Source organism: Lineus longissimus, chromosome 11, assembly GCF_910592395.1.
Source record: "Lineus longissimus chromosome 11, tnLinLong1.2, whole genome shotgun sequence".
Taxonomy (NCBI): domain Eukaryota; kingdom Metazoa; phylum Nemertea; class Pilidiophora; order Heteronemertea; family Lineidae; genus Lineus; species Lineus longissimus.
Window position 1 is genome coordinate 14,172,378 of NC_088318.1, and position 13,989 is coordinate 14,186,366.

The 13,989-nt window shown below is 40.3% G+C and overlaps 1 protein-coding gene across 3 annotated transcripts in view; it reads right to left on the minus strand.

Moving 5' to 3' along the window:
- LOC135496329 (uncharacterized) overlaps nucleotides 1–13,989 on the minus strand; it is a 40,862-nt gene that overhangs the window by 16,327 nt on the left and 10,546 nt on the right. Inside the window, exon 9 of one of the 3 annotated variants that reach the window (XR_010448645.1) lies at nucleotides 1,326–1,362. The exons of the other annotated variants lie outside the window; for them this stretch is intronic. The gene's annotated coding sequence lies outside the window, so the exon portion shown is untranslated. The remainder of the gene's footprint in view (nucleotides 1–1,325; nucleotides 1,363–13,989) is intronic. 3 annotated transcript variants of the gene reach the window in all.

Here is a 13,989-nt window from a genome sequence, read left to right on the forward strand (position 1 = left end):
CCGCCAGGCGAACGCGATCCATTTGGATGAATACGCGAGTTATCGCGCTGACGGTTTTGTTTGATTCAATTTTATTCATTTTGATGAAATCGATATGAATTGTTGCTAGGGTCACATGCTTGGGTGCTTTTTTAAATCGGGGTGGGGCAATAGGAAGGTTCTCTTCTCAAAAATGACATTCAGAAAAACCATATCCCTGGTGGCACAATGCCCGAGGGGCAAAAACACCATGTCACCAGATACAGAATCTGAAGCCGAATCATCTAATCTCGCATTGTCACACTTGGCTCATCTTCTTAATCACGCGGAATAGGCCGACCATGGCGTAATGGACCTGAAGTGGTTGCACGAATTTGAGATGTATCGATCCATAATTAGCGGATTTTATTTCAAATTTTAATCCCTTAGAAGACGACAAAGATTTAATGGAACCTTAAAGGCATGTGCCGTTCGTTTAAAAAATTTGAAATTTGAAATTGTATTTCAGATTTTTCAACTGTGTAGATACATTTGAATATGAATTTCAGCATTGCTGTTCACCGATATATATATATATTCTGCAATCTGTGTGATTGGAATAAAATGGAGGGGGCACACTAGGAAAATTGACAAAATTTTACACTGAAATTTGAAATTGTATTTCAGAATTTTCAACTGTGTAAATACATTTGAATATGAATTTCAGCATTGCTGTTCACCGATATATATATATTCTGCAATCTGTGTGATTGGAATAAAATGGAGGGGGCACACTAGGAAAATTGACAAAATTTGACACTGAAATTTGAAATTGTATTTCAGAATTTTCAACTGTGTAGATACATTTGAATATGACTTTCATCATTGCTGTTCACCGATATATATATATTCTGCCATCTGTGTGATTGAAATAAAATGGAGGGGGCACACTTGAAAATTGACAAAATTTGACTACGCTACAGGCTTCCTTCAATACCATGGCACTTGATTAGCAAATATGATAGCAGTGTGTCTTCCCCATGAGTGGAGTCTGCATGCAACTATAGGACATTCCTGACCACCACCTGGCCAGTTCACATCACAGAATGTTCCCACTCTCCAAGGCAAGGGTTGGCTAAGTGCTATTCACTAACAGGAGTTTGAGGACATCAATGGTTAGCAGTAGATTTGGAGAGTTGTGGCTAGACAACTGAAATTGGTCAAGAAAACGGAATTTTAAAATTAGAGGTTATTTGGCGAGACATTACTTGGCTAGCCTTTACATTCAGAGTCATGCATAGGCTATTAAAGAGGGATATTTTTCATCTCAAAGGAGGATATCTTTTTTTCCTAATAATGTCTCTTACCTTGAAATATGGTCCTATATTCCAACAATCAGAGTTTCTGCAAAGACGAGACAAAAAAAACAAGATTATGACGACAGCCTGAATTTGAAATTATATACACCTTGCTTACTTGTGGTATAATGCACAGTGCCTTATTTTGGCGGCAGCAGTCATGATAAATTCAATCCATTTTCATCTTCACCATGTAAACCCAGTTGATGAATATAATAACTCAAATCTATTACTATAAACGAACAAGGTGTCAGCCAACAGTTTACCTGATAAAGTCATTTATTTTCATTTGAGAATCGGTGACAGGCATAACGATAATTTATAACGTGGTGCCGTTACGTCTCCCCGCAGACGAATGGCGAGTTAAAGATGGCTTCCTTGGCGGCGATGTTCTCCCCGCGGTTCAGAATTAATAATGAAACTTATTCGTACAACTCTTTCACAGTCAGTCACTTTTGTTGTTCCTCATCAGAGAACGCATTCATTATCTCCGAATTCGTTTCACCCCATGAAGACCTGAACTATAGTGCATTGCATGTACATTTCACCATTTGCAAACGATTTTTCATTTCACTACATCAGGGACGCAACCGAAAGTTAAAGAAAGAGAAACACTTTAAAAGTGGCGGGATTCTCTATCGGTTTTTACAACAAGTTCTGGGCAAAAATTTTACCAAGGCCAGCATTGCCATAGCAGTTGGGGCCTCGAAAAAGGGTCTTCTCACTTGTCTCTCAGCTCTTCTTTAACACTTTTCAACACCCCAGGCCAAAATGGCTCTAAAAAGGTCCCCTAAAACTTTTCGAAATTTGAGGCCTGCATGCTGGTTTCTCAATATTTGTGGTTGCCCCAAGATACTGAAAAACGCTGTGATCCTTGTTTATTTCTGAAAAGGTCTTTTCATTTGTCATGAGAAGACTGCCTGGTTGGAAATGGCCTCTTGATTATGATGGTCTTGTTTCTCACAGGATGCCCAGCAGCGGAATGACCATTGCATATTATTCCCCAATCAATAGTTGAAACAATCCTTTGACGTTTTTTGCACCAACTACCGAGGTAAGAGGATTGGTCTCCAACTGAGATTAACCTCCATCAGATTTACTGTCTTTTTGCTCTAAATTGTTGTCTAAACTAAAACTAAACGCCTCGGTTTCCGCCGAATTCAATACCACTCCATCATGTCAGTCGTCTGATATATCGTGCGCGCCGAAACTACCAAATTTATTTTCCGTAAATCAAAAAGAATTACATTTATCATCAGAAGTGAGGGTTTAGCCAAGTCTACTGATTAAAACGCCGAACTCAGATGAGTCCAATTATTTTTACAGGGGCGAATATCTCCCTCCATTAATTGATCGGAGCGGATGGTGAGGTTCATCAGTTTTAATTCCGCGCAGAATCAATTTGACTTTTTATTGTCTTTAGCGCATTTGTGGCAAGATGGTCGCTCGCGATTGCCCGTCCCACCGGAGTAGGAAAATTAATAACGAGGCTATAGCCAATGGAAATATCTAGAGTTATATCGTGGCAGACTCGAGTGTATTAATTAACGTGCCTCAGCAATGCGGAGAAATCGTAGATCATTTTGGTCTGGAATTACTCCCCAGAGGTCGTTCTTATCAAGTGTGAAAATTTCCTCGATTCTTTTACGCGCACTGCGTCAATGTCAATTTTGGAATATTTTCATCAAAATTATCTCCATGCTGCAGTGCACTTTATTCTTGGCACAGCGGTGGTGCTAGTTCGCGATTGTTGATTCATGGAAAAGATGGCGGCTTATTCATCCAATCAATGGGGCAAAATGAATAAACAGTTCACTTGAGATTCAGAAATATTGACGCAGACAAGATAACCTTGACTTGTGCTCAACTATGTGGGATCATGTCCAAAGTCCGCACCCAAAGTTCGAATGAGAAATGTGCACATTTTGTCTGACTCCATCCCTGAACACACTGAGAAATGAACCACCTTCTTATGATTTGCTGATGCATCACCATGTCAATAAATAAGACCCCTTAATTACCCTTATCATTTTGACCCTGAAGATGAGCCGCTTAACGAGCGACTCAATTAACAAAGGTGGACATGAAGCTGTCACTGTCGCTAATCAAGTATTCACGTTATGACTTTCGCTAATTAAATTAGCACCTTGCGACCTTTCATACAGATTTACAACGTTGGGTCCATATTACAATCTCAGAATCACCGATATAATATCTCGGGTTAATTACACTCCCTGATGAGTTTACCCTCGACCAATCAAAATTCCCATCTCATACTTTTATAGCGTCTGTACCAATGCACTCTGGTGGAAGCTAACCAGGATGAAATTCGTAATACGATAAGTTCTGAAATACACTCATCTTTTCATTCAATTTATATGGAAAAACATTTTAAAGTCTGTTCAACTCAAGTAGAACTAATGCAACGTACATTTTGATACTCATACCAAAGGAAATGTACACATAACTGAGATCAAGTTGACCTGAGATTGACTGACAAAAGTAGACTGTCATTTCGGCACCATTTCCATAACCTCATTATCCCCATGCTGATTAGCCCTGGAGCTGAAATAGGCACGTGCAATAATTCAATAAAGGCATTCAATTTTATCGGAAATACCAACAACATTCCTGGGATGTATCCATGGAATTTTGATCAGGTTCGTTATCTTTGAGATTTTAATTACTCATCTCATTAGGACGGATAAGAGGTTCAGTGCATTACGATTTGGTACAAGAAGCTCCGGGAGCTGGGAGGGTTGGGTCTGGGCTAACCGTTGCCCCGGCCATTGTAGAAGGGGATAAGTAAATGAGTGCATGAACTTGACCAACTTCCTTCAAAGATCCAATGGACAGCGGAGACCACTGGCTATACCCTCCAGTATGCCGAGGCCAAAGGTAAAGGAATGCTGTGTCGCTTTCCATCCACAACCATTCCTTTGTTATCTCTCCCGCTATCGAAAAACTACCGCACGGTTTCCCCATCTCGCCGTTACAGAAACCATATCAGAAGGAAATTATACGCCATCAATAATGAATCGAAACAGCAGCCCCAATCTGACCATCAATAACACGAAGACCAAAACTATCTTTTTTCCCGCGCGCTGATTCCCCGCATGAATTGCAAAACAATACCGTTGAAATGATACGCTCCTTTGAGATGAGTTCCCAGCGCATTTCTGCGCAAAATATCTACCAGTTATGTCTCGGATGGTCTTTTTTCCTCCCCGTGGACGGAGAACAATTGTCGCAAAATCTCCTCATCTCAGCGGCCAACCACGCGCCGTCAAACCGTACAAACACATCGCCATATTTTTGGATTAAAACCCTCTGAATAAGTAATAGGGAGAAAATTGACTTGATATGTTTAAGACAGTCAGGGATGTTCGGCAAGCTTTCAAATCTCCTTCATGATCTCGGCTGATATTGGAAATTAACCTTTCATATCAATGTCAATTTGTTGCAACAAAAGGCTACCAACTCTTCATTACCGGTGTCATTTCATATTTTTTCAATTGCCCGTGATGCCGCTGTGATTGGTCATTATATTAACGGCGTAACCCTCCTGTATGATTCATGACAAGGCTAAGCCCCAAGATGCCCACGGAAGCCATAATAGCGCCCGCACGCTAGCGATTGGTGGGTTAGCACTTTGCAGTTGGCATCATATTCATACTCTAATCCGAAAACGTCCAAATAGCGTATGATTTATCCAACGTTAAGCTTCATTCTATCATCGCAAAATAAACGAACCCAAGGGCGATCAACGCGCATTTCAGGTCGATATGTCACCTTTCTCGATCGCCCAATTCCCACGTTGATATAAATGGACAGAGAACGAGTCTGATTTACTCCAAACTTAAGCCATCATTTTTACATTTATATTGAAGAAAACGGTACCAGTGTCGGCGATGTTTAGCCTCTCATCAGCGGCACTGACAAGGTGACAGGTCTCAAATTGAACATGACTGTCCATCTTAAGGTTAAGCTATCATTTGCAGATCATTAATCACCAGTAGTTAATGAGTCATCATTCATCATTAGCTATTTTATCCTCATATTGGAAACGTCTGAGAATCGACAAATTAGCTCAAAAAATTGATTTCAAATTTCATGGAATTTTTCATTGTTTGATCTATGGCAGCACATGTAGGTGTCGATTCATCCATAACCCTCACATGGGAAAGTTTCTCAGAATCAGCAAATGAGCACAAAAATTGATTTTCACATCAAGATAGTTCTTATCAAAGGCATAAACTACACAGGGATTTAGATACCAATATTTCGTGTCTTACCATGGACGTAGCAAGCGTACGCCACACTTTGTCCAATATACAACTGGGCTTCCGCAGTGCGCTTTCGAAATCTCGTATTCTTAGCAAGGTGCAGTTATCGCCTATAACCTCATCATGTCTGCTTGTATGAAAATAGCGCAAGATGTAACGTTATTGCTCTATTTGTTGTAAATCAATATACATTGCAATTGGTGTGTAACAATTCAATTCTGGCGATACCAAGGGCTCTGGCCTGTCACATGGATACATTTGGTGGACGGGAAACTGGGAGTCGTTTTAGCCATTACTGCAACGTTGGCACGTTATAGCAATGGGTAGTTACGATTGGGGGGATTTCCGGTATTAATTCATTATACAAAATGTATACACGGATCAGCGGCAAGATATAAGGATTTGCATACATAACAGGGAATAAAGTCATGAATCAGACAGACCAGGATGGATCATACTAGGTGACACAAAAAACATTATATACTTTTGATCTTGAATAACTCCTAAAATAAAAAGAGATTTTTACAAAATTTCTGCCACATGTATATGTACTTGAGATTGATACTTTTTTGCATCACCTATGGTGTTGACCCATGAAATTTCACAGAATGATGCAGTACTTAGCCCAAAGGAGCCTTAGATATATTAGCAATGAAGTCACATCCCCTTATCTGGTGATTTTTCTCCGAACCATAGGTCAGGCCAACTCATCCGAGGGTTAACCCGCCACCTACGCTCAACACAATATCATGATATATCAGACATTTTCCAATATTACCCAAAACAAAAAACACCCTTTCTTAATTTCTTTATCAATAAGTTTCAGCTCCGCGATCAATTAAGACGCCTGTCTCGGATGATTTTCTAAGACGTCACAATATCTAATTGACAGACACATTAATCATCCGAACACAATAGACAATAGCGTAACAAAGGGATTATAGGATTAGTCCACCTTAATCCATTGTTCTACGTTTAATGTATAGTTGTCACCTCATCAGTGTCAGGTACAAATTGTCACTTATATCTTCAAGTGTTGAGATACCGTACACCGGAAACGTTCGCAATGCCAAAAATTGGAGCACCTTGATGGCTCCCCACCACCAAGGGTTAAACAAATATCCCAATTCACACTTTTATGGTGGCCAGTTAATATATTTGATTAGCATAACTTGGGACTCATAATCGCCAAGACCCGCCCTATTTGCGGATACGTCCAACAATATATCAACTCAATTAAATTAGGTGGCGATATATTAATATGCCCACTTAAATACCTAATTACAATATGCCTAATTAAATACTTAATTACCATGAAGGCAATCATCGTAGCAGAGCCAGATGCGAATTTTCAAGTTTCAGAAACAAAATCATCTTACGTTCTGAATGAAATATTGCCAAGGATTTAAAATTCATCATTTCTCTCAAAATAATTCATTGAAAAAGTTTCATAGCATTCAAGGGGATTTAAAGTTGATTATTTGGTTCAAGTGCCTGTTATTAATGAAGTTTGGTCTATTTTGGTGATGAGAACATTGAATAGCAGTTTCCAACATGAGTTATGTCTTCTTGAAGGTATATTGACTTTCAGACTCAAAGTCATTATTTTTGGGCGTCTTTCCGCAAGTGCTGATCTGAAGAAGAGGAATCAAAAGATCTTTCAAAACAACGCCTTCTTTCATCATTTCTTACAACAATAGATCCTGTAAATTTTTTTTTGAAGAATTCATTGTAAAAATACTGGATTTGAAGCGTTTGCTTATTATAAAGTTGGATCCCACGCGACATTATTTTATCCTTAAATTTGTCCTTGCTCCCTGATTTTGCACCTCTTCAACATCAAGGCAACGACGACACACTCGTAATTTTGAAACAACCGTACAATCTTCGCCAGATTCAAATACCTTCATCCCTTTATCGACGCATCCCATCCTGCCGCCATTTCTTTTTACGCGCTCCAATGACGCAATATTTCCCGCCAACCCCCTAATCGATGATGTTGTAATCGTTACAAGAAGACCCCAGTTATGTATTTAATACGCCATATAAAGTCATCATCTTCCACTCGAGTAATTTTTTTAAAGAAGCCAAACATGCGTGATAATTTTTCCCGCGGAAAATTAACCAATAATTCGCAATATAATAACGCATGTCCTGATCAAAACGCAACCTTATCTACTAAGGCGTAAAATCATATCACACGCTTTCTTGTTTCTACTTGATAAATTAATGTCGCGATCTTCCTTCGATATTTTCTGCCTGGCTTCAGCAAAAGGCACCCGCAGCTCCGAGGCAAATTCGTAAAATATGATACCAAACATCAGACCAAATCAGACGGAATTGATTAAAACGATAAATTAGCCGACTTGAGTGATTGGATGGGTTAGGCCGGAAAAATAATTGGACGTTTCTTGTCACAGTCTCTTGAAAATGTGGGGCAATTGCTTATTTTGAATTTGATGCAGATATACGGATTAGATTGTGCCGGAATCCAAGCCAACCTCACCTCCAGAACCTCACCTCCATGACTGGAACTCTACTTCATGCAACGACCTCATCAATTGATGACCTCATTCCGTCCTTGCCGCCATTATCGGTGAATGTGCAGGTTTCTCTCATTTCATTATTACACGGCGCTATGAATAGAACCGTGTGGGTACGTGAAACATGACATCTCTTTCACCTGGCCTAATGTATTCATTGATGACAATGGCAGCACCGTGGCAATCTTTGTCCAGATTGGGAGGCATGTAGCCCGTCTCCACCCCTATCCCGCCTGTTCCTTATTCTTAATCACCCAGTTATCAAAATGCAGGGTTTTTCGCTGCCATTTTAATTGTTTGTGCAACGTTTATTAACCACAGAGTTAACACTTTCTCAAGAAAGCGAAAGTGATAAAGTTGTTCTTTTCCGTTTGATGGAATTTCAAAATTGTTATACCAGTTAGTGAAACACCATTCCAACCCACTGGAAATGCCCCTCTAACTTTGCACGCACGCCTACCCGGCACATAGGACATTGGGACAGGTACCACTGTCCACCACCCCACACCCCACACCCCCACTGAGCTCGAGGCCAATAAAACGACGCAAATCCATTTATTGTCATGGAGCCAGAAACACCACAGAAGGAATTCCATACAATTAATTTATCCGAATATCCTACAGATATAAACCATGAGATAGTTCAGGCTATTTGGATAATCTTCTAAGGCTCTGACAAATAATACGATTAATTCTACCATTGTCCTTGGATTCAGAATAATTGCAAAGTACTTCAGCGCAAATTAAATAATTTTCTTGTGAAGACATAAAATATGAACCCATGGCTATTGACATAGCTATTTTCCTCTTGGATCTATTTTATGGTGATCTGCCCAGATGCCATTTCTTTGGGCTGTGTAAGGAATCTTGGAATCCGGAAGATGACCAGGTCAATTAGCAAATTATTGGTCCTAATTAATTATCCTTCAGACACAAAGACACCATTCATACACTCACTATTTTTAAATTATTGGTCAGTAATTCCAAGACTCGACTTGGATAACAAAGACATGGGTTTTATCCCAGAGAGCACAAATCTCTAACTGTAACCACACTAAACAAAACACATCACCATGACCAAGCCTGGGCTGTAAATATTCAGTATATCAAGTTTGATTATACACTGGTGCAATAAAATTGGTTAAAATTTCAACCCAATATTGCAGAAAAGTTTGCAACTCTTGTATATTTCTCCCCAAATGCTCATCCACAAACGCCCAATTGGCCCCCAACATTCCAAACGCATCTCAAAACATCGTAGATTTCTCTTGACGGCCATTCATTTGAATATTCCATATAAGCGGCCATTTGTGCCATACACCGACCCCCAATAATTATTAAAATCAATAACGTTATCCCCAAAGTCCCGACCAATGAAAAGTTCCAAATTATATATGACCGTTGCCACGACGTTTGACCTTCTGGGACTCATAAGAAGACTAATGATTTGGATGCAGTGGAGAGATATTGCGATGACTTATCGTGTGCGGACGCAATCGACATGCCTCTCACGTCTTCGCTTTAATATTTTTGGTAGATATGTGGGGTCAACGTGATGAGTTAATAGAAGCCACGTCTTCTGGGGCTTCGGGAGTGCTTGAATTACGAGAAACCGTTCCCGGCCCGCCGGAATAAATAAAGACATATTCATGGCTTGGCGAACATTAGGCGGCATTTTCCCTTATAATTTCTCCGCGCCATTCATGGTAGTTTATGTCTGTTGTTGTGGGGAATGAATAAAAATTTCCCTTTTTAAATAGACGCATACATCTAAGTTAGCGCTTTGTTTCCTGGATGGCCCTACAATGAATTATCTATGCATTTGATCCGAATAAATTGTTTGCGGCCGCGGCGGATAAAATGTTATCAAGGGAATTAAGATTGATCAACATTTATGTACCGAGCACTTTTTTCCTCGCCACGCCAATTAGCTGCATGTATTGTCCCTTGTTTCCTTGGGTTAGCCACTTAACCCAAATAATACATCTAAAGAGATTTTGTTACATGTAACTGTCCTGTTACAGTAGACCCCCCCCCCCACAATTCCCCTTGCTATTGAGCAAATGCCAAAGCTGACACCTTTTCAATGATATACACAATGCAAAATAGCATGTTATGAGAAAAGTTACATCGGTGCACTAGACCTCCCCTTCCCCTGGCCCAGCAAGATCTTCATTGGACCAAGGAGCTGCTATTTCAACCATGCACCACCCAGCATCATGACCATTGCTATTGGTCGATTTCTGCATGACTGACGCCCGCTCCTATGATATACAAACTTGATCCGCGGGTGATGGAATATCGCAGAAGTCGATAAGTAATTTCTGCAGGCAATTCTGTCCATGTTCTTGCGAAATCAAATTCGCCAGATCCAGTAAGATATGTAGATGACGACGTATTAGCTGTATGGACACTTGGATGGTACAAGTCAATAACTGGTAGGTTGGTGGGCTTGACAGGCCATGCGATGACAGGGGGATGCCTCAGAAGATGGCTAGGGGTTTATCTCATGCCTTTGGAGCCTCATAGCCTAGTGGTTAACACTGCTGGCTACCACGCAATAGGGCCCGGGTTCGATCCCGGGGAGAACCCAGGATTGTATTTCTGGATGAACCGGCGTGGCTTTCAAGGAACTAAAATTCCTGGCTCTTCACAACACGTACATTAACGTATGAAATACTCGAGGGTCTGTCGGATGAGACTTAAAGCCGTGGTCCCTTGTACCTGAGTGTCTATGCCAGGGCAAGTAAAAGATCCCACATAGGTGGACAGTAGCCTGTAGTGGACTCAATACCTCCGGCAAAAATCCAATAGGGTTACGACACCGGTAATGATATGATATGATATGATTTGGGAGAATAATCAAACTTCAGCTTCAAATTCCTAAGTATGACATTTTTGAAGCAACCAAGTCATTTTTTCAAGTTGGTATGTCAAATCAAAAAACACTTTTTCGCAATTTTATTTTTAGAGAATTGTGTTTTTGAGCAAAATCCACCGAAATAAAATGCCAACAAATATTTGGTTGAAAAAAAAAATCACCCTGGTGAGAGAATCAGGAAACCGATCCAGTATTAACAAGCTACCTTATCAATAGAAAGTATCAGAATTCTGTCAAACGTCTGTCAAAGTTTTCATTGGGAAATGCCCCTTTGAGAACGATTTCGCTCTTTACCATATGAGACACGGTACGACAATGTCTCGATCATAATCACGAAGGAATCTTCCAAACTCAAACATGTCCATCGCGATTCTCTCGAGACGACCGTTGCCCTATTGATATAGATGTAGCAAGGCAATCTTCAACTCTTAATTGCATAATTAATCACATCACGCCCATCTCTCAGCGCCGACTGCAAAGCGACTGATAAAATTCATTCATTTGCGTCTCAATCAAAATGATAAAACGGCATCATTTGACCTGTTCTGTGAAAAGCATCTCGCCATCAATTTTAATGATTGTTCGAGGTTCCGTTTCTCCAAGGATACTTTCTCAATCCATAGTCAGGCGTATTGTTGCATTGGCTCGGAACCATCAGATTCTGATCACAACAACAGCTCCTCTAGAGTGCGTTCAAAAAGATGTACTATCACACTGTACACTGTCTGTTCCAATTTAAATGATTGTGAGAGGTTCAGCCTACTTTCTCAAATCTTAAGTCAGGTGCTTGGCTGTACTGGCTAGGACCATCAGATACTAAATGTACAACTAGTGGTGTCATTGAGTACCCCTGGGAGAGGATGCCTATTTTTCTACCAGGACACCCTCATTAAGTTTAAATAGTTCATCATTTTGTCAAAATGAATCGCTCCGTCGAAACCAGTCAATAAATTAAATGAGAAATAACAGTGTATGTCTGTTTGCCTCCAACAAACATTCTAGACAGTCTGCAATCATCGCAGAGATCCTAAATCATCTCCCGTGGACCCCGTATCAAATGAACCAAGGATCAACAATCAGACTTCATCAAAAATGAAACTGTTCGTATTCACTTTATATTCTGTCAATTTCAGTATTTGTTCGTCAAACGTTGTGTTGATTTCGATGGTCTTTAGTCAAAATTGTGTAAACATTGGTATTTCTGTTGTCTCATTTGATGAATGGACTATAAGGGTAGACGGATTTAGTGCCGAGGAACCATTATACTTGAAAGCTCACAAGCTGAATCCGCTTTCTCATCTTTCCTTCAATAGGTGGCACTCCCAGTTGACGAGCTGATGGTCTTTTTGCCTTTCTTGACCCGCAGAGCAGGCGGTGCTCATTGTCAAGTTCTGCGAAAGTCGCATCAAGATTTTATTCAAAAATCGTTTGTTGTACGTGTTTTGGAGAACAAAATTCAAAACCACTTTCTAACCGTTCTCTACTAATGAGCACACCCATTCTTTAATGGCTGAATTTTTACAAAACTGCAATCAACTGCGTAACAACAAAGGATGAATAACCATCCGCAGAGGAAGTGTTGCGCCAGGAGACGGATGTCTTTGTGACCGTTAAATGACTCGGGATTCCCGAAAGACTGCATCCTGACGTGCCTCTAAATACGCCACGCGAGCGATGAAAAATTGCATATCTCTGGACGAGCCATCAATCTTTTGGTAAATATCTAGAACATTTCAATTTTCTCTATCCCCTCGGTGATTATCTGCGGTGTAAAAACTCTCATCGCACAAACTATCCTTCTAAATACCGTCCCAAGACGCCCGGATGACGAAAACCTATTACTTGTCCGTGAATCTTTGAACACGGTTGGTCAGCTTTCCGGCGCTCACCGCGGCCGCGTCAAGTGATAAGCAAGAAGACGCCGTGCAGGTTATTTTATCAACGTTTGGAAGGCAAGTGTACATTTTGTACAGTATCATGAATAGCTTCTCCACTCAGCTTTGAGTGGAAACTGCCACAGATTGCATTTTACCACCACTATTAGTAGAAGTTGGTGTACATTTTCAACACAACTAAGTACTATTTCCCCAATCAAGTTTGGGTGAAACTGCTATAAACTTAGTAAATGCAAAAGAAGATCAAGCCTGGTGTACATTTTGTACAGCATTGTCTCGAAAACAATTGTATTTCAGGGTGAAATTTCCATATGCTGCGTCCCAAAAACCGGTAGGCCTATGTTTGGCCGATTGAAATTAAAACGTGTACATTTTACAGAGAAACCTGTACACATTTCCGGCCATATTTGACACAAAACCAATCCTGATTTCCTGCGATTTCAACAAGCCTCACAAAAGAACAAGTAAAAAAAACACGTGATGACATTCTGAGCAAACGGCGTTCTCGGCCTGTGTGTGAGAACCGAGGCGTTTTTGTACATCAATTATTAACGACCAGAGGTGAAGGAAGATAGTGCTGTTTGGCGACCACAGGAGAATTTGTGAAAAATGCTGCAGATTGAACCAGAATGACCTGTGAGCTCAGGTGATATTGCTGGAAGCTATTTCAACTGAGCAAGAATGGCATGTTTCCGCAGATTGATTTTGAAGTGTGAGACAATTGTAGACTCATCAAATACATATAAATCATCATGTGCGGAATCATTTTCTTGGTTAATGGAAAAAACAATTTGAAAACGTCACATTGCATGACCTCCACCTACAGAACCATTTGCGATGTTTTGGAAGACATCTTCCACCGCTCCATGCACGGAAGTCATTTATAAACACAGCACCATTATGAATCCTGAACGGCCTAACTCTGAATTATCAATAAGGCTATCAGATTAGGTATAAAATATATCGGGTCAAAGTAATTTGATGACGGCTTAATTCGAAGCCTCGACTGTCTGTCTTGAGCGCCGGAGCTCTGTTCCCCTAATGCCATTATAACAAATTAAGACGTAT